Raw genomic sequence first — 20,440 nt, forward strand, 5'->3', positions numbered from 1 at the left:
CATACTTCTAAAAATGAAACAAGGAAACACTCTAGTACCAAAACATCTACTTAAACTCTTTCCTCAGTACCATTCCTTCAAATAAAGTAATTTGGCACCAAAACAAACAAATAAATATTCTAGATACATTCCAGCATGTGAATCGATGGTTAATCAAGTTCTCAACATTCTGTATGTCATACAGAATAGAATCATTTTGGCCTAGATAAATTTCAAAGCCAGTACTACTAGTTAACTAATTGCTCAGCAGAGGAATTTGTTTGTTTGCTTGTTTGTTTTTTAAATCTCAGTAACACGCCTGTGAAATAGCAGCCTTTGAATAAAACATCTTTCTAATGAATTCTCCAGGATGAGTTATTTGCAAAGTGTGCCCAAAGTAACTAAAGGAAGTGACCTGCTCTATGGCGCTATTGAATGTAACCAATTAAATTTTACAGGACATCTGCTGATGCTGGTTTTAGAACTAGGTTTCACACAATGACTAAAATAAGTGCCTATTGAGGCCACTGTTAGCTTATGACCAAAGTTAAAAAAAGAAAAAACTGTATCATCAGCATACAGAAAATCCTATTGAAAAAAAAAAAAAAAAGACAAGCTCCATACCAAGGAGACATGCACCTAGATTATCCAAAAGCAACTTCAAATCTTTGAGCTTAGGTTAAAAAGGAAGAGGGGCTGGAACACAGCTGCCTTACTCTGTTCAAAACAAATATATGACCTAGTAGAAGCCTCTGGGTTCACACTGACTTGCAATAGCGTTAAAAGACAACAGTAACTGAGAGTTTATGTTGAGTTCATACAATTTCACCATCCACAGAGCAAAAGCCTTAGACAGTTTATATTTTCTTTACCAGCTGCCTTCCTGAGAGAAGTGTTAAAAGTGATCAATAAAAAGATAGAAATATCTGAAACCCAGTTGCTCCCCATGTAAAATACTGGTTTAAGAAATGCAAACCCACAACTTAAGGAAGAAAAACATAAAATGTAAATGAAATGTCTAATAAACTCAGTCACTTCAAATGATGAGGTCTTCCCGGTTTGAAACATGATTAGCCAAAAAATGATTTTGAAGGGAAATGTAACCTAATTAATAATTTACTTTAGCTACAGAAATGTGGCCAGTCACTCAACTGGGTAGGCACGAAATGTTTTCCCTTCCTCATGTTCCTTTCCTCGCCATGAGCAAAGGAAATTTCCAGTGATTCCTGCTTCTGCGTCATTTCCATCACTTCTGTCCTCTCCACCCCTGCACAGCCAGAGCTGCTAAGACCTGCCCAGATAGGTTTGAGTGGAGAACAGAAGCTCAGGTCCTCCTAAGCAATCCTCACCAGGGTCATGAAGCACATCAGCAGCCCCAGCCACATCAGCTGCTGCAACCTGGACTAAGTTTTGCTTCCCTGGGTTTGGTTTCTAAAGGAAGTCCAGAGCTGACTGTGTGGTGCAGCTCTGATGTCTTTCCTGTTCTTTCTTTGGGGACATGGTGTGTACAACAAGGATCCTTCCTCAGCCACCCTGCCCAGTATAGGACTTGCTTGCTGTAACAGGAGCGTGCTTGCCAAGGCCCCAGCACTGCTTAGCCCTTGTCTCCCCCCTCCTAGGGGCTTTAATTCTGTTTCCTTACCCCACACCCTTTCCTCCTATACCAAGCAACTGGCTAGAGTCCAGCTGACTGCAAAAGGACTGATTACCTGGAATGGACACTTGCTCCAACCTCACTTTCAGCAACCTGCCTACAGCTGCTGAACTCATCAAACCTGTTGACTCTTGTGCAGCAGACCCTTGAGGACTGGAGCCACATTATTCCCGATCCCCTGATGTCGAGTCCAGTCCAGGCATTGACCCCAGTCTCCCTTGTTGATCTGCTTCAACACAGACATCATCTGCATGCTCCTATCTGATCAAGCCTCTTGATCAGGGAAGAAAGGTCTGGGTGAGGTCACACACCAGTTTTTCCCCAACCCTACAAAACCCGAAAATTAAAGGTCAAAATTCCATGCAATACTTCTTTGCAGAAATAGCCAACAGGGGCTTCCCTGGTCGTTCAGTGGTAAAAGAATCCACATGCAATGTGGGAGACACGGGTTCGATCTCTGATCTGGGAGGTTCCCACATGCCAGGGAGCAACTAAGCCTGTGCTCTAGAACCCATGATCGACAACAAGAGAAGTCACTTCAGTGAGAAGGCTGCACACCACAACTAGAGAAAAGCCCACGCAGCAACAAAGACCCAGGACAGCCAAAAATAAATAGATAAATTTTTTTTAATAAAAGCATTCATTAAAAAAAAATCAATACAATATTGTAATTAGCCTCTAATTAAAATAAATAAATTTAATTTTTTTAAAAATGAAGACGAAATAGCCGACAAGTCAATAGCATTAAAAAAGTTTTTCAACCTCACTGATAAGCAAAGGAATGCAAATGAAGGTAACAGTGAGATATTATTTGACCCCTATCAAACTGAAAAAGAAATTTAACTATGATAAGTAAACTGCTGTTGGGGAAGCAGAGAAAAAGGAACCCCCACCCACTACTGGTGAAAATGTGAACTGACACAGCCTTTGGAAAGCAATCTGATAACATCTACTGTTAATGAAAACAAACACCCCCTTCACCCAGCAATTCTCCTTCTGGGGCTCTAGCTTCTTGAAATCAAGGCACCACTAGGTAAGACTAGATGTCCAAGCACTGTCTGAGATGGCAAAAAAACTGGAAACACAGTGAATGCTTATCAGTAAGAGAATGGCTGCCTAAGCAGTGATGGGTCCAATTCATGGCTTTTGATGCCACCCCAAGCTGGAGCTACACAGATGAACTGAGAACGGCTTCCTTGAGCTGTTACTCAGCAGGAAAAGCAGGATGCAGAAAAACTTCAAACCAAATCCAAGACACTCCCTTAAGGAGTATTTGTGTTTGTATGTGATTACATGACCATGAAGAAATATATGGCAGATGCCCACCAGGCTGCCAACACCAGTGACCTTGAGTATGGGAGGTGACAGTGGTGGGAAGGGAAGGCAAGTGCCCACGGGTGGACAGAACAGTAGAACAAGAACAGAGGCGAAAAATAGAACTTTCTAAAGTGGAGATGAAAAAAATAGAATATATGATGTAATTTCATATAATTCCTTTTATGTAAAATTATGCTATGTGTGTCCATAAAAAGATACATGAAAGTATAGTCACCAGAACGCTAATACAGGTTATCACTGTGCGGTGGCCTTATACCATGCCTGCATCATCTGCATTTTTATTAAGTATGAATTATTCATATAGTCAGAAAAAATACCCTTCAAAGCTATTTTATGTTAATTTTTTTATTCCCCTGCTTTTCTAATTCTACCATCATGCCACACTCCCTACCTCCAACCAAGTAAACCACATCATAGAGGATCTGCATTGGATTCAATGTTGACCTGCATGTGTGAGAAGAGGGAGAAAGAGAAAGTGTTCTCTCTCTGACTTGGGCCAGAAGACCCCATCACGTTAGTGTCTACACTGAACACAGGCAGGTGGGTCCATATCTACCTAGTCACCTTTGCAGGAAAAGGGAGCCCAGATCTTAAACAAGGCTTGGGGGAGACTTGCCCGAATTCTAGCACCAACAAAGAGCCTCCTCTTCAATCACCATCCCAGGAGTGGGGTTCTAGCAAATCTCCTAACCTCTTACTTCCAAGAAGAGAGTTTATGAGGCCTCTGGGACTTCCCTGGTGGTCCAGTGGTTAAGAATCTGCCTGCCAATCCAGGGGACACAGGTTCAATCTCTGGTCCAGGAAGATCCCACATGCAGTGGGGCAACTTAGCCCCACTCAGTAGCACCACAACTACTGAGCCCAGGCTCTAGAACCCATGTTCTGCAACAAGAAGAGCCACCGCAACCAGAGAAAGCCCAAGTGCAGCAATGAAGTCCCAGCACAGCCTAAAATAAGTCAAATAAATAAGTGAAAATTCTAAGGCCTCTGGAACCTCATGTGAATAGAAAGTTTTTAGGAACAGCATGCCAAGGCTCTAAAAGAATTGTTTTTGTCGTGGCTGTGGGAACAGTCCTTCCCTCCACCACCCACATTTTGCCAACATTACAGTCTAGAGTCCCAGAGCCAAAAACAGGGCTACACACAGGGGCAGCAGGGTCAGGGGCCTCTGTCCAGAGCGAGGCGGCTGGGCCAGGTCATGTGGCTCTGGTGCTTATTTGCAAAAATTTACACGTGGATCTCAAGAGGCCTAATTCTAAGTTTTTAAAATCAAATTGCATAGTTTGTGCAACTTTTTGGAAGTGTGTGTTCAATGAACCGCCCTGCTTGGTCTGGATCCAGGGACACAGCAAGCCTGTTGAAAAGCACTACTTAAGCAGGGAGTGCCTCTTCTACACTCCAGAAAGTCCTCCGGGGGGAGGTTCTCCCACCCTTCCCAGCTCCCCACCTTATCCACCCAGATCCCCTACCCTGAGCCCAACCCAGAAGAGCTCCTTGGCCTCAGAAGCTGGTTGAGGGTGTGGACAGCATGGCCCCAGGCCCTGTGTTGGAGGCTTCACCTTTTTCAGGACACTTAGGTTCTGTGCAAAGCAGAACTTCAGCCGCCACCCAGACACAAGAGCACTTCTGTAGATCATTCCGAGCATCAGCTGCTGGCCTGTGTGAGCATCTTGAGTGCAGGAAGCACATCTGTTCAACAAGCCCTTACCCACTGCTCCTATCTCCTGAGCCAAATGCCCATCTGACTCCACTCACCGCTATACCTCGCTCACTAAATTCCTGCCAATTCCCAGACAACTAAGATTCTGTTAAGCACAACATTCGCGTGTAGCTATCACTCCACCTGGCTTTCTGAACTCATGGAAATCTCCTGGATTTGGATTTGCAGTGAAGAGGGTGTGGAAGCAGTGAAGGGCAAGACAGAGCCAAGGCAATTGAACAGCCCTCTCAGGACTGCTCCGCTGGGTGGCCCAGATTAGAGAACGGATCCAAGGGGATGACAGAGGATGAGATGGTTGGATGGCATCACCGACTCGATGGACATGAGTCTGAGCAAGCTCCAGGATTCAGTGATGGACAGGGAAGCATGGTGTGCTGCAGTTCAAGGGGTCCCAAAGAGTTGGACACAACTGAGCAACTGAACTGAACTGAACCTGGGGATTTCCTTGCTTGGGCAGTTTCCCCCAAGTCTCTACCCACCCAAATGAAGCAAATAGAATGGGGTGGGGGTGTGGAATGGAAACAGTGACAGACTTTATTTTCTTGAGCTCTAAAATCTCTGTGCATGGTGACTTCAGCCATGAAATTAAAAGACACTTGATTCTTAGAAGGAAAGCTATGACACACTTAGTGTATTAAAAAGCAGAGACATCATTCTGCCAACAAAGGTCGGTATAGTCAAAGCTATGGTTTTTCCAGTAGTTGTTGTACGGTTGTGAGAGCTGGACTGTAAAGAAGGCTGAGCACCAAAAAAAATGATACTTTCGAACTGTGGTGCTGGAGAAGGCTCTTGAGAGTCCCTTGGACTGCAAGGAGATCAAACCAGTCAGTCCTAAAGGGAATCAACCCTGAATACTCATTGGAAGAACTGATGTTGAAGCTGAAGTTCCAATCCTTTGGCCGTCTGATGTGAAGAGCTGACTCACTGGAAAAGACCCTGATGCTGGGAAAGATTGAGGGCAGGAGGAGAAGGGGACGACAGAGGATGAGACAGTTGATGTCATCACCGACTCAATGGACATGAGTTTGAGCAAGCTCGAGGAGATGGTGAAGGACAGGGAAGCCTGGCATGCTGCAGTCCACGGGGTCGTAAAGAGTCAGACACGACTGAGCAACTGAACTACAGCAGAACAATAGATTTGAGAAAACACCATTGAGAACCATAGCTTGGGGCTTAAAGTATTCATCCAATAAACTGAGCACCTATGTAGGTATATATTGGAAATTAGGTGCATGCTGGTATATTCATTTCCTATAGCTGCTGTATCAAATGACCACAAGTTTAGTGGCTTAAACAACAAATATGTATTATTTCACAGTCCTGAGGACTGGAATTCTAAAATGGGTCACAAAGAGGCTAAAATCAAGTGCTGAGAGTCCTGCAGGCTCTAGCGAAGAATCTGCTTCCTTCTCTCTCCCAGTGTCGAGCCGCCTGCAATCCCCAGCCGTGGGCTTCAGCCAGCCATGGCATCCCTCTGAACTCTGCTTCTCTCATCACTTCTCCTGTTCTGACTCTGGTCCTCCTGTCTCTTCTTAAAAGGGACCTTGTGATTACACTGGGCCCACCTGGACAGTCCCCTCATCTCTGCATCCTTAATTTAATCACATCTGTGGAAGTCCCTTCTGCTACGTGAGGTAACACAGTCACAGGTCACAGGGAGGGAGCATGGACATCTTTGGGGCCTCTTTCTACCACAATCTGTGAGCACAATAAATATGGAAAGCCCTACCACTTACACACTGGCTAAGAAGGTGAGAGATTCTGTCTGCCTGCCAGTGCAGGGGACACGGGTTTGATCCCTGGTCCGGGAAGATCCCACATGCTGCAGGGCAACTAAGCCTGTGTGCCACAACCACTGAAGCCAGAGCACCCTTGAGCCCATCAAGAGAAGGCACAACAATAAGAAGCCCATGCGCTGCAACCAGAGGCACCAGTGCAGCCCAAAATTAATTAATTTAAAAAAAGAAAAGGAAGACGTTCAGGGATTCTGAAAGGAAGAAACTCAAGAAACAACGAACAGTGGCTTGTTCACAACTCAGAACAAATCAGTTCTGAGCCTGTTACTTCCCACATTTCGTAGTGGTGGTTGGAGCTCACACTGTAGAACGGCTGAGGGCTTTCTTGCTCCTCCTGCCGAGGAAGGAACAATTACCAACTGACTGCAGAACGTGAGCAGGCCCTGCTTCCTGGCAGGCCAGGTCACTGGGCACTGAAAGCTCAACAAGCCCTCACAGGACGTTCCTCTCTCCGGAGCCGAACGCCCCGCTGTCTTACTCAGTTCTCCATCACACCCTGTGGGTGCGGACGCACACTGGTGATCAAAGTTGGATTTGAGCTAAGAGGAGGCAGAGATTCCCAATTCAGTGATAAACCGCGAGGTGTGGGCCCCCACACAGCTGTGCTGGAGCTCTCTGCACCGGGAGCCCTGAGCACAGGCCTGAGTCCTCATAAAGTGAATCCTCGTTCCCCGGTGCGCTTTACTGTTCCTCATATCCACATCCCAGGGAGAAGTGATGAAAAGTTCAGATACTCCCCCATCACTAGCTCCAACATCACCTCAATAAGGCAAATTTCTCCTCAAGCCCAAAAAGTGCTCTTAGCTTCTAGAGGACTCTGAAGAATGAGGATTGCCTATTACAATTCCTGGTGCTACACAAACATCCAGTGAATGAATAAAGGAACGGAAAACATCCTGTCTTCATGCTCTTTCCCTTTGGTGATCTCATCTCTTCCCACAAATTCCACTACCATTCTAGACTGATAACTCCTAGCTGGACATCTTCACTCTCTCCCCAGCTCCAGACTCAAAGTTTCCTTCCCAGGATCCTTCAAAACCTCAAACCTAACACGCCCAGAAAAGAACTCATCAGCACACCTCTCTGAAATCTCCTCCTACCTTTGAATTCATAGCCCTCAGAGGGGCTCCAAGACTTAAACTACTTCTAACTCTTCTCTATTTCACCTGCCACTGGTCCTTTAAGCCAGCCTGACCCACCCAGACCCTGTCTGTACCTGCTCATTACACTGGTCGTCTGACCATCTTCCAAGATGTTTCCTCCTCTCTCCATCACCCCACTTGGTTCCAAACTTCTTTCTTTGATCACTCTGCTACCAAGCCATAAACTTCTGGCTCTGGGGGAGTCTCACCCCATCCCAGCCTGTGTCTTCTCCAGAATTGAGGTTAACACATATTCCCCCAGATTGTTTAAGACTTTGTTGTTTAAGAATAGCTTAAGGTTCTTGGCAAAATTGAGTGGACAGCACAGAGGTTTCCCCGCTGTCCCTACATATGCACAGCTTCCGCCACTAATAACATCCCCCAGCAGAGTGGTCCACTTGACACATTATAAGCACCCAAAGTCCACAGTTACACTAAGGTGCATGCTTGGCGTTGTACGTTCTATGGGTTTGGACAAATGTACAATGGCATGGGTCCACATTAGAGTATCAAACAGAGAGTTTCTCTGCTCTAAAAACCCTCTGTGCTCTGCCTATTCATCCCTCCCCACCTGCAACCCCTGGCAACCAATGATGATTTTATGTCTCCATGGTTTTGCCTTTCCTGGAATGTCAGAGTTAGAATCGTACAGTATGTAGCCTTTTCGTATTGGCTTCTTCCACACAGTAATACGCATTAGTCTCCTTCAAGCCTTGAGACTTCCCTGGTGGTCCAGTGGTGAAGACTCCATGTTTCCAATGCTGGGGGCACAGGTTCATCCCTGGTCAGGGAAATATGATCCCACATGCTGCACAGTCTGGTCAAAAAAAAAAAAGTTTCCTTCAAGTGTTTACATGGCTTGATAGTGCATTTCGTATAGGGTCTCCCAAGTTTTTCAGCTTCACTTTCTTCTAGGGGTTCTGACCCAGCTCACCACTTTGGTTCTTGCCATTAGTTCAGTCTTAGGTGAGAACTTCCTGCCACAGGCTTGGCCACACAGAACCAAGTTTCTGCCAGCAAATGCTTAGCCAGTTTCTGCCTCTTCCAAATCCTCAGGCCCAGGCACTGCTGTTTCACCTCAGCGACTTTGCTTTGATCCCCAGCTGCCTTATCTTCGACTCCAAGATCCCTGAGGATGGGGCCTTAATCTTACATGTTATGTCTCCTGTAAGTTCAAACACAGTGACAGATACACAAGTGCTCAACATAACTATGAATAGAATTAAATAAAACTGGTTTCCCTAAAGGGTTGCCCAGCTCAGGGCTGAAAACATCCTGCACATTGCCAAGGGCAAGAGATTATCTGGTCCATGAATTAAACGCGGTCCATTCTTTCCTCACATCTCCCCCACTGCTTTCTGTTCACTGGTCTTTTCAGTCCTTATTAACTCCTTCAGGGAAGGATGACTGGGGGAAAAAAATAAATATACATGCGCTACAACATAAACGCTTCCATTTGGGGATAGGGGCAGTGGGGGGGGGGGGCGGGGTGGAAATAATTGAACTTCGGATGTTTGTTCATGGCTCAAAGTGGTGAGGCAGCCACTGCCACCCCCGTGGCTACTGCCCACACAAGTTCTCTAACATGTTCCCATTTCCCTTAGCTGCACAGAGACCTCAGCTACCGCCACACAGGGGCTATTGACACAGGAGCCCCCGCCGTCCCACTGCGCCTCCAGCTCAGATGTGTAGGCGTTTGGCTGCTTAAACATCTATTGCTCATTTGAGTTTTCAGAACTGGCCTTTGCCTTGTTGTTGTTGTTCAGCCGCTCAGTCGTGTCTGACTCTCCGTGACCCCATGGACTGCAGCACGCCAGGCTTCCCTGTCCTTCACCCAGAACTTGCTCAAACTCATGCGCATTGAATCAGTGATGCCATACATCTCATCCTCTGTCATCCCCGTCCCCTCCTGTCTTCTATCTTTCCCATCTTTCCCAACATCAGGGTCTTTGCCCACGGTCCAGATTTCCCAGTAGGCAAACCTTTGAACTGAAGGCTGCTCTGGAAAAACCTCAGCCCTCTAGTGGCAGTGGATAGGCATTACAGCATTTCAGAGAAAAAACATGGGTTTCAAATTGAAGGCAAGGCTGTTTTGAACAGTCAGGTGTCTTCAGGGTAAAGGATAGTCATCCACCTGCAGCAGCCAGGAGAAATTTAATGAAAAATGGATGAGAACAATGATAAGTGGGGAAGGGTTATGTGGATGCTTTTTTTCTTCCAGAAACTGTAGAATTTGTTTCAACAGACACATGCTGCTGTGTGCCAGGCAGCATGTTGGAGTCAAGAGGTCCCCTAGACATCATTTGGTCCAACCCCACTCTCTCTGATATGCTGTAATCCATCTCCATAGCTGCCACGCTGGATGTGAAATTATCCAGTAGAGATATTTATAGTCTCTTCTACACATTCAGTCACCAAGCACATGTTGAGAGCCTGCAAGGCAGAATCGGCCCCATATTCATGAAGAAAGTCCAGTCAAAGAGGCCCCCAGAGTCACTCAGCCTCTAACCCAGACCAAAGGCCCCAGCAGCATTCACCAGGGTTGCACCAGTACCCACCTTCCAGCTACAGAAACCCTGGAGCTGCTAATCTGGGCTGGATTCTCATCCCAGGTGCCCCCAACATTGGGGGTCACAGAAGGGAGGCCGCCTGGCCTCCTGCCTCACCTGGTCCTGCCTCCTGGACTCACTGTCCTGCCTGGATCACTCCTGGCAAGCTGATGGGCCTGCAGGGCCCAAGGCAGGCCCAGTGTGGTTATATTTAACATCTTTCTGCATCTTCTCCAGTTTCCTTAAGTGTGAATGAGCTCCATGTAGATGTGGCTGGAACCAGTGTCCCAGAGACACTGCAAATAAGATTCCCTGTGGAGGCAGCAACCAGCGCCCTGGAGTGCTACTGTTCCTATTATGTATGTCTTCTCCAAGAGACTGCTACCTCCTTCAGGGCAGGCTGTATTTTCTTCCTCCCTATATTCCTGAGGCCCAGGACCCTTGGTAGGTACTTGATGATTGTGGAAGGACTATATGCATTTAAGGAAAGGAATATAAAAGCTAAAACCAAAATGCACACTCTCCAAACGCCAGCCTTACAGCCACCAAGACCACAAAAGGCCTACAGACTGGTCCAAGCTGCCAGCTGGCAGCTGGCTGACACTGGCAAAAATAGGAACCCTTTGGGGGCCCTGCATCTTGACTTTTATGTCCAGCTGTATTGACAAGAGCTCTCGAGAGAGAGCGCAGAGTAGAATCTGCTCACACTGTCCTGACTACTCCTTCTGCCCACCTCTAACCTCATAGGCTCAGGCTTTTCTTTTCTTTTTTTAATTGGATTATAGTTGATTTACAATGTGTTAGTTTCAAGTGTACAACAAAGTAAATCAGCTACACATATGCATACACATCTACTTTTTTTAGATTCTCTTCCCACATAGGTCATTACAGAGTACTGAGTAGGGCTCAGGCTTTCTATCTCAAGACGGATAACCTAACCACCTCTGCATTTTCTTTCATCAGAGATACTCACACGTACATACAGTTCTAGGACTATGCTGTTGTTGTATAGTTGCTATGTCACGTCTGAGTCTTTTGCTAGAACAGGACATGTAGCCCACCAGGCTCCCCTGTCCATGAGATTTCCCAGGTAAAAATACTGGAGCAGGTTGCCATTTCCTTCTCCAGGGGATCTTCCTCAGAAATACCAATCATTTTCTTTTTTAAAAAAAAAAATCTCTCCCTACAGAACACAGAGAGTTTGGCATAGTTACCCAAAAGGTACAGCAGAGAGGTGGGGTAGCACATGAGAAGGAGCCATATTCCGGGGTCAGACTGCCTGGAATTCCTACTGGCTTGGCATATTACCTGTGTGACCACAGGCAAGGTTTTTGTGCCTCCATTTCCTCATCTAAAAATAGAACTAACAACAGGATCTGCACAAGAGGACCCTGTGGGGATTAAATGAGTCGCTACAGTTAGGATGCTGCCTGGTGGACTAAGTACTTAATCAATATTAGCTCATCATCACAGCGAATATCCTCCCATCCTCGCAGAGAACAGCAATCCAGGTAAAAGCTCATTTTCTAGCAAATCCTTATACCCAAACTGAGCATGATCAGTCCTCCCACCCAAACCAGAATCCCCAAAGGCAGGAATTAATCTGAACTTCATGAACATTTCCTGGTGACTCACATGCACACTCAAATTTGAGAATATAAGAATATGAGTAAGTCACCTACATATAAACAAGTTCTGTTTCGAGAACAGTCAGGTTTGTTCATAAGTCCAACAAAGCTAGCCTAGGTAGCCAACTAACACAATCAACTACATACTACTGTACTGTAACAGGTTTATAATACTTTTCACACAAACATCAAAAACAAACAAAAAATAAAACATTTTAATCTTACAGTACAGTACAGTACCTTGAAGTACCTTGAAGGCAGGAAGAGAAGGGGACGACAGAGGGTGAGACAGTTGGATGGCATCACTGACTCTATGGACATGAGTTTGAGCAGCTCCAGGAGTTGGTGATGGACAGGGAGGCCTGGCGTCCTGCAGCCCATGGGGTCACAAAGAGTCAGACACGACTGAGCGACTGAACTGAACAGTACCTCGAAAAGTCCAGTAGTACAGTACATTAGCTGGCATACAGGGGCTGACATCAAGTGAACAGGCAAAAAGAGTTACTGACTTGAGGAGGGAGAAGAGGTGGGAGCTGGTAGAGCTGAAGGATCGTCAGCAACAGGAGACCAAGGGCAAGCTGTTAATTTCACCCATGCCTGATGTTGATGGCACAGGTTCTGGTTCCTTCCTGGAACCAAATGCATGTTCACATCATTGAAAGTTTGCAACTTGAAGGTTCATATGTAAGGGACTTACTCTGCCTATAAGGGAGACCCCACATGGAATGACTACAAGATGCTGGAGAAATGGAACCTATAGCTTTCATCAGTTTTACAAAGACAACTCAGTGTTCCATTCTCATCAAGTAACCATCATCAGAGAAGGAGACAGAGCAGGGGAAAGAGAGCAGACTAGACCAGGGGGCTCACGGTCCTAATCTCAGGTGATGTGAAGGGGAGTTAGCTGTCACCATGAATCTCACGAATGCAATCCATTTATCTTCCATTAACTACTGGTGGGAAAGAAAAGTGGGGGCGTGGCAGCTTCGAATTTGGAGGTGGGACAGGCCAATACCCCCTCCTGTGAGAAAGATGCTGGAACATAAGAGAAGTGACAGAGGGAAAAGGAGACGTGCTTCGGGGAGAGCCCCATGGCCTCTGACAGCTGGCTGCCCTTCATCTGAGAAATGTGCCACTGCAGAGACCAGCCCAGAGGCCACGGCTGTGGAAACCGTGCTCTCAGCAACGTTCTACTCAGATGTCACGATGCTGATTAGTCACGGGGCTGGTGATCCAAACTGGGGTCCTGGGCTGGTGGCTGGAAGAGGAAGCAAAGGCTGGGAGGTATCGGAAGGGCTTGCTTCTCTGTACACAGGCTTGGGGGATGGAGAGGCAAGGAGGAGCTCTCCCAGCGTACCTGGGAAGAAGACAGCATCACTAAATAAAAGCAGGACTCCAGAGCCCAGCTGGGGACGATGGAGGGGGATTCCCCCTTGGATGGTACATGGTCGTGTTGGGCACAGCCCTGAGAAATGACTGGTGAGCAGGGAGGCATGCTCCCCGGGAAGGGAATCTTCTCTGTCTTCCTTTCAAAAGTGCTGCAGGCCTACCCTACAGGCGGGGCTAAACCACTTTCGATGTAGCAGGTACCAGGCAGCCTCTGGGTGGTACCTGGGTCTGCAGAAGAGGCTGAGCCCAGGCTGCCCCCTTCAGTGACTCTGCCACCACCACACTGTTCCCCCAAAGACTCTAATTGCAGCATCTTCATATCCCAACTGCACTGAAGGTAAGTCTCGGAGGCCCTAGGGAACTGCACTTGCCTGATCAAGGAAGCAAATATAGCACATGCAAAGTACAACAATTCAGTGTAATCTTCCCAGAATGTCAACTATTTCTTGGGAAACGTGACACCTCCAACTCCTCTTCACAATCGAGTGTTCCTTCTCCCTTCACCTTTGGATCTGCTGCTTAGGAAATAGCAAGCAGCAGCCTCCAGCCCACCCCTAACAGCCCTGCCCCTTAACGACCACTCAGGGTCCCTGAGCATCCCAGCAGATGGTGGAGGAGGTCCTCCATCGTCACCCAAACCTCCTGTCCCTGGGCCCAGTGCTGCCCCCACTCCACCAATTCATCCTCATTTCCCTGGCTCCTCCGGCCCCTGCCCGCTCAGGGCACAGACACTAATGAGCAGAGAAGAGCTGGAAAAGGCAGTGGGGATGCTAAGGGGTAAATAAATTATTCAGAGGATCACAGGAACCAAGAGACACAAAGGTTCTCCAGGAGTCTGAATCACCAGAGTGCACATGTGGCTTCCCCAGACAGACTTGACACCAACATCCTTTGCAAAGAAAGGCCTTTTCTAAGCAGCTCTCATCAATCGCTTCTGCAGGCACCTGTTGTTAAGGGCGCCGAACAGTGAGTGGGGCTCACTCTCTTAAGAGCTGAAAGGGGCTTCAGCTGTCATCGTGCCCACTGCCTCACTTTACTGATGGGAAAAACCACAGCCCAGAGAGGTGGGCTGAGGCTGGGGAGGTAGGTCACTGTCACAAAGCAGAGGTGTTCAGCCTGCACTCAACACACGTGGAGAGCGAAAAGAAACTGCAGGCCTCTCAGTGGATAAGAATCTGCGTGTCAATGCAGGAGACACGGGTTCCATCCCTGATCCCAGAAGATCCCACATGCCACAGAGCAACTAAGCCCGTGTGCCACAACTACTGAGCCCCACGCGATAGAGGCTAGGAGCCGCAACTACTGAGCTCATGTGCTGCAAGTACTGAAGCCTGAGCACCTGAGAGCCTGTGCTCCACGAGAGACGCCACTGTAACGAGAAGCCTGCACAGTGCAACGAAGAGGAGCCCCTACTCGGTGAAACCAGAGAAAAGTCCAAGCAGCAATGAAGACCCACCACAGCCAAAAATTAATAAATAAATTATTTTTTAAAAAAGGAGAAGAAACTGTAGGCCACAAAGCAGGCAGCCAATGTCACTCCTTTTCCTATTGAAGCCACTTGGGCCTGGGGCTACTGGGTAGGGGTGGGGACAGGTGGACCCCACCAATGTCTGACTCACAAAAGTGTCAGATAAGGGGGCTTGTTGTATTTGAAAGTCCACTTCAAGAAGAGAACAGAGCAGTGCTGTTAATGTCCCATAAAAGACAGAGGTCAAGGATCAATAGTGATGATCAGGCCCCTTGCCGAGAGGGGAGAACAGTCAGGAGTTCACTCTGTTACAGGGGAAAGAAAATTCACAGACCAAACAACTGAGAGAACACATCTCCTCATCAAAACAGTCAAGGCTGGGGCTTCCCTGGCAGCCCAGCGGTTAAGACTCTGCACTTTCAATGCAGGGAATCCCCAGTAGGAGAACTAAGGTCCCACCTGCCACACGGCACTGCTGAAAAATAAATAAACATACAAAAAACAACAACCCCAAAAAGTCATAAAAAATAAATAAGGGGCAGAAAATGCAAGTAGATCCTTAAACATAAAGCAAAAACAAAACAGAAAAAGCTGTTTTCTGTTGTGAAACAAGATACACCACCTGGAGGGCCTAGGGAGAACCTGAGTCAAAACAGAAACCAGCATGTAAGAAGCAAATTCTGGGAAACTTCCTGGAGAAGGGAAAAAATGGAGCTATAGAAAACATTAACAGAACTGCAAATAGAAAGATTACATGCTATGTGTAAAACAGATAGCTAATGGGAAGCTGGTACACAGCACAGTGAGCTCAGCTCAGTGCTCTGTGGTGACCTAGAGGAGTAGAATGGGGGTGTGGGGAGGGAGACGCAAGAGGCAGAATATATATGTATACACAGAGCTGATTCTCACTGCTGCACAGCAGAAACTAACACAATTTATAAAGCAATTATCCTCAAAAAACAAAAAAGATTACATGCTAGAAGTGTACATGTGGGACCAAACTGAGAATAAAGGAATGACAAGGTGATTAACTTTATTTAACACGGTGCTCTGGAAAGGAATCTTTCTAGAATAAGACTCAAAAGAGCCATGGGCCATCAGGGAGATCCCATCCAGTGCCTGCTGCAGCTTCCTAATGCTGCCTGAAAGTCCAAGTCACCTGGGAGCTTTCCGAGTCCTGGCCCCTCGCTGCTGAGAATAACACCCCAGGGTCAGGCATCTGTAGGCACCACTAACCCAGGCACCTCCTTTCACAGAGTCGGAAAGTGAGGCCCAGAGCAGTGAGACGAGGCTGGTGAAGTCAGGAAAGGCAAAGAGGAGGCAAGTTCTGAAGCCCAGATTCAGAAGGTCAGGCCTGACATGACACAGGGAAGAAGGGTCTGCAACAGGTGGAGGGAATCCCCCTGACTGTTGGGATGAGCACCCTGGTAGGCAGAGCACAGTTAGGGGTGGGGGGTGGAGCCTACCGGGTTTGCCACAGAAGGCTGACCCCTTCCTCCCTGTCCAGCCGGGAGGCAGGGGCCAGGTTGAAGCCCCGTCACCATCCTCTGCCCCTTCAGCATCTCCCTGCGCCTTTCAACTGTTCAATATCCTCTGCAGGCACCGCCCTTCCTCTTCCAGGTGGTTCAGCATCACCCAGACTGACTGTAAAGCCTCATGAAGCAGAGCCTACACTCATGAGTCCTGGGTCTAAGATGGAGATCAGGCCCTCCTCATCCATCATCATGTTGGCACCCCCTCCCCAGACATGGCTGCAAAGCAGTCTCCCCATCTCACTCTGAAAACAGGGTTTCTATCTTGGAGACACTATGAAGTGAAGTGAAAGTCACACAGTCATGTCTGATTCTTTGTGACCCCATGGACTGTAGCCCACCAGGCTCCTCTGTCATGGAAATCTCCAGGCAAGAATACTGGAGTGGGTTGCCATTCCCTTCTCCATGGGACCTTCCCAACCCAGGGATCAAACTCGGGACTCGCGCATTACAGGTGGATTCTTGTAGCTGATTGCAGGTAGCTGAGCTACCAGGGAAGCCCAGAGACATAACACTAAACAGGAAATACCACTTGCTTTGTATGTCCTTCTTATTCATCCATTTGAAAAGCACTGATAATCACAAGCAATCCAATTTGTCCTCTGAAAGGCAGGGGTCACACGTGCTGCTGACCAAAGGGATCAACTGAAAATCTAGGACAGCAAAGGGTCTCAGAGGGCCCACCCTCACCCCAAAACACACCACCACAGCGTTGTCCACACCCAGCTGGGAGGGTGGTGGTCACACAGTCACAGTGTGACCAGCAAGCCAGCCGTCACCGTGCTCAGGACTTTGTGTCCTTTAATACTGTCCTTTAATTTAATACTGACTCAGAGGAAGGGAGGAAGGGTGTGGCTTCACTGATGGTTTACAAAGACCTTCTCAAGGCAAGGGAGGGACGGGAGCTAAACAAAACCCTGAGAATGTATGACCAAGATGTCTTGCATGAAAGCTGGAGAAAAAGTGATCCCAACTCACGACACCACGAAGAAGAAAAGACTCCCCTGTGTGATGACTAAAGAGACTACAACGCAAAGAGAGATGAACTGACATGTCAGGTGGCTTGGGGAGAGGCACCAGGCACAGCACACATTATGAATCAGATGCTAAATCAGGATGACACGTGCGGCTGGGCCTTGTTCAGTTCAGTTCAGTTCAGTTCAGTCACTCAGTTGTGTCTGACTCATTGAGACCCCATGGACTGCAGCACACCAGGCTTCCCTGTCCACCATCAACTCCCGGAGCTTACTCAAACTCACTTCCACTGAGTCAGTGATTCCATCCAACCATCTCATCCTCTGTCATTCCTTTCTCCTGCCTTCAGTCTTTCCCAGCACCAGGGTCTTTTCCAATGAGTCAGCTTTTTGCATGAGGTGGCCAAAGTATTGGAGTTTCAGCTTCAGCATCAGTCCTTCCAATGAATATTCAGGACTGATTTCCTTTAGATTGGACTGATTGGATCTCCTTGCTGTCCAAGGGGCTCTCAAGAGTCTTCTCCAGCACCACCAACTGATGCTTCAAAAGCATCAATTCTTCAGTGCTCAGCTTTCTTTATAGTCCAACTCTCACACCCATACATGACTACTGGAAAAACCAAAGTTTTGACTAGACAGACCTTTGTTGGCAAAGTAATGTCTCTGCTTTTCAATATGCTGTCTAGGTTGGTCATAGCTTTTCCTCCAGGGAGCAAGTGTCTTTTAATTTCATGGCTGCAGTCACCATCTGCAGTGATTTTGGAGCCCAAAAATTAAAGTCTGTCACTGTTTCCATTGTTTCCCCATCTATTTGCCATGAAGTGATGGGACCAGATGCCATGATCTTAGTTTTCTGAATGTTGAATTTTAAACCAACTTTTTCACTCTTCTCTTTCACTTTCATCAAGAGGCTCTTTAGTTCTTCTTCGCTTCCTGCCACAAGGGTGGTGTCAACTGCATATCTTGTTATTGATGTTTCTCCTGTCAATCTTGATTCCAGCTTGTGCTTCATCCAGTCCAGCATTTCTCATGATGTACTCTGCATATAAGTTAAATAAACAGGATGACAATATATATGAGGCTGGGCCTCATAGACAGAAATAAGCCTCTGGCCACAAGGGGAAAAGACACCTCTTAACATAGTTTTTTAAATATTTTTTTAATTTTTATTTTATTTAAAAAATATGTCTGATTCTTCACAACCCCATGGACTATAGCTTCCAGGCTTCTCTGTCCATGGATTTCTCCAGGCAAGAAAACTGGAGTGGGTAGTCATTCCCTTCTCCAGGAGATCCTCCCGACCCAGGGATTGCAGGCAGATTCTTAACCATCTGAGTCACTGGGGAAGCCCCAGAGTATTTCATTTTCTTTCTTAATTATTTATTCACTTATTCATTTGCCTGTGTTGGGTCTTGGTTGTGCATGTGAGGTCGTCCATCTTTGCTGCAGAGCGTGAGATATTTTAGATGTGGGATCTAGTTCCCAGACCAGGGATGGAACCCCGGCTCCCTGCATTAGGAGCACAGAGTCTTAGCCACTGGACCACTTGGGAAGTCCCTAAAGTAATTTTAGTAAATTAAAAAATTTAAAACAACCCTCTAACTCACATCTTCCCAGAGCTACGCAATATCTTAAATATGGGGACTGACAAAATATCACATGTCCCTCTTTTCTTAATTCAGTTACCAGTGTTCTCTTTAGCCCACCTAGAAAACAACCAAACATCATAAAATCTGATAATGAGTTGTGGGGGAAGTATGAAGATTTAGTCTGCACAGCTGTGAAGGTCAAGGCTGCTGCTGCTAAGTCGCTTCAGTCGTGTCCAACTCTATGCGACCCCGTGGACTGCAGCCCACCAGGCTCCTCCGTCCATGGGATTTTACAGGGAAGAGTACTAGAGTGGGGTGCCACTGCCTTCTCTGGAAGGTCAAGGAGACACACTGTTATTCTCTATTTCAGTTGTGATAAAAACAGGACAGGTTTGCATGATCAAATCCCCCTGGACTGGAGGAAGAACTGGCTGGGGAACTGGGAAATCTAGAGGTATGCTTTGGGCTTGGCCATGACCTCACCTCTTCACATTAAAGCACCTCATTCCAAACGTACAGACAGACCAGATGATCTTAGGTGCCTTTAGGTGTGGGGATTCCAGGCCTGTCCGAGTATGTGGCTCCATCCCTTGTCATCAATGTAAGTCAAATAGAAAACAAACCAGCAAACTGTAAACGAAACCAAACCTACTCTGCCTCATTTCCAGACAAAGCAAGGTAGAGGGCAGCGAGGGCCAATGCATAGCAATTGACTCTTCCTAACAACTGGCTGCGGAGAAGGCAATGGCACCCCACTCCAGTACTCTTGCCTGGAAAATCCCATGGATGGAGGAGCCTGGTGGGCTGCAGTCCATGGGGTCGCTAAGAGTGGGACATGACTGAAGTGACTTAGCAGCAGCAGCAGCAGCAACAACTGGCTGAGCCTGGACTCCAGACTCTTTACTGGCTCAGGTTTCCACTTTTTTTTTTTTTCTTAAATAAGATATTCTCCTTGAGGGACGTCCCTGGCAGTCCAGTAGTTAAGACCTCACCTTCCAATGCAGCAGGGGTGGGTTAGATCCCCGACTGGGAAGCAAAGATTCCACATGCCTTGCAGCCAAAAAACCAAAACAGAAATGAGACTGTAACAAATTTACAAATGACTTTTAAAATGGTCCACATCGGAAAAAAAAATCTTCAAGAAAAGCATTTTAACAAAAAGATATTTCACTCGGAGTTTTGATATAACAAAGGAAAAACTGAAAAATTAAGGGAAAACATGGACTAAAAAGCAGCTCCAGCAATCAAATTCTCCGTGTGGTCCTGCCAGTGTCTCCTCTCCAAGGTCAATGTCCCCGCCCCAGGCCCAGCACTTCACTTGCCTCCCACAGCTCAGTGGGACTGACCTCTTGAAAACACCATGCTGGTCCTAGAATCATTTCTCCCTTGGCTTTAATAATCCTGCCACATCAAACTTCATCGGTTCCTTCACGACAACCCTGAAACAGCGGAGCAGCTAATTTTAACAGAGGTGCCAGCACACAACTCAGCTCTGAGCCATAATATCACCTCTCCCCTCGGGAGACAACTGATGCTGCCTCTCATTTACAGAGCAAAATAACTTACTCTGTAGAGTGGTGGAAGTTGCCAACTTTGCTAATTGTAAGGGAGGGACTCCTGGTAGGAATGCAGAGGGGGGCATATTAAGTGGTTCACACAGGGCTTGGGAGGGGGTCCTGTCC

At 47.1% G+C, this 20,440-nt stretch overlaps 1 protein-coding gene and 1 long non-coding RNA gene across 12 annotated transcripts in view; both read right to left on the bottom strand.

Annotated features, from left to right (window-relative positions):
* The window catches only part of CNIH3 (cornichon family AMPA receptor auxiliary protein 3), a 179,363-nt gene that overhangs the window by 98,341 nt on the left and 60,582 nt on the right, over nt 1-20,440 (bottom strand). The window lies entirely within an intron of this gene.
* On the bottom strand, nt 16,983-20,197 carry LOC147356845 (uncharacterized). Its single transcript, XR_015143575.1, has 2 exons — nt 20,105-20,197; nt 16,983-18,208 (listed from the first exon to the last, which is right to left on the bottom strand). It is a non-coding gene; the product is annotated as an uncharacterized LOC147356845 (long non-coding RNA).

This window comes from Bos grunniens, chromosome 16 (genome assembly GCF_055505025.1).
Source record: "Bos grunniens cultivar Pamir isolate PY7600 chromosome 16, Bosgru_T2T1.0, whole genome shotgun sequence".
NCBI classification, from domain to species: Eukaryota; Metazoa; Chordata; class Mammalia; order Artiodactyla; family Bovidae; genus Bos; species Bos grunniens.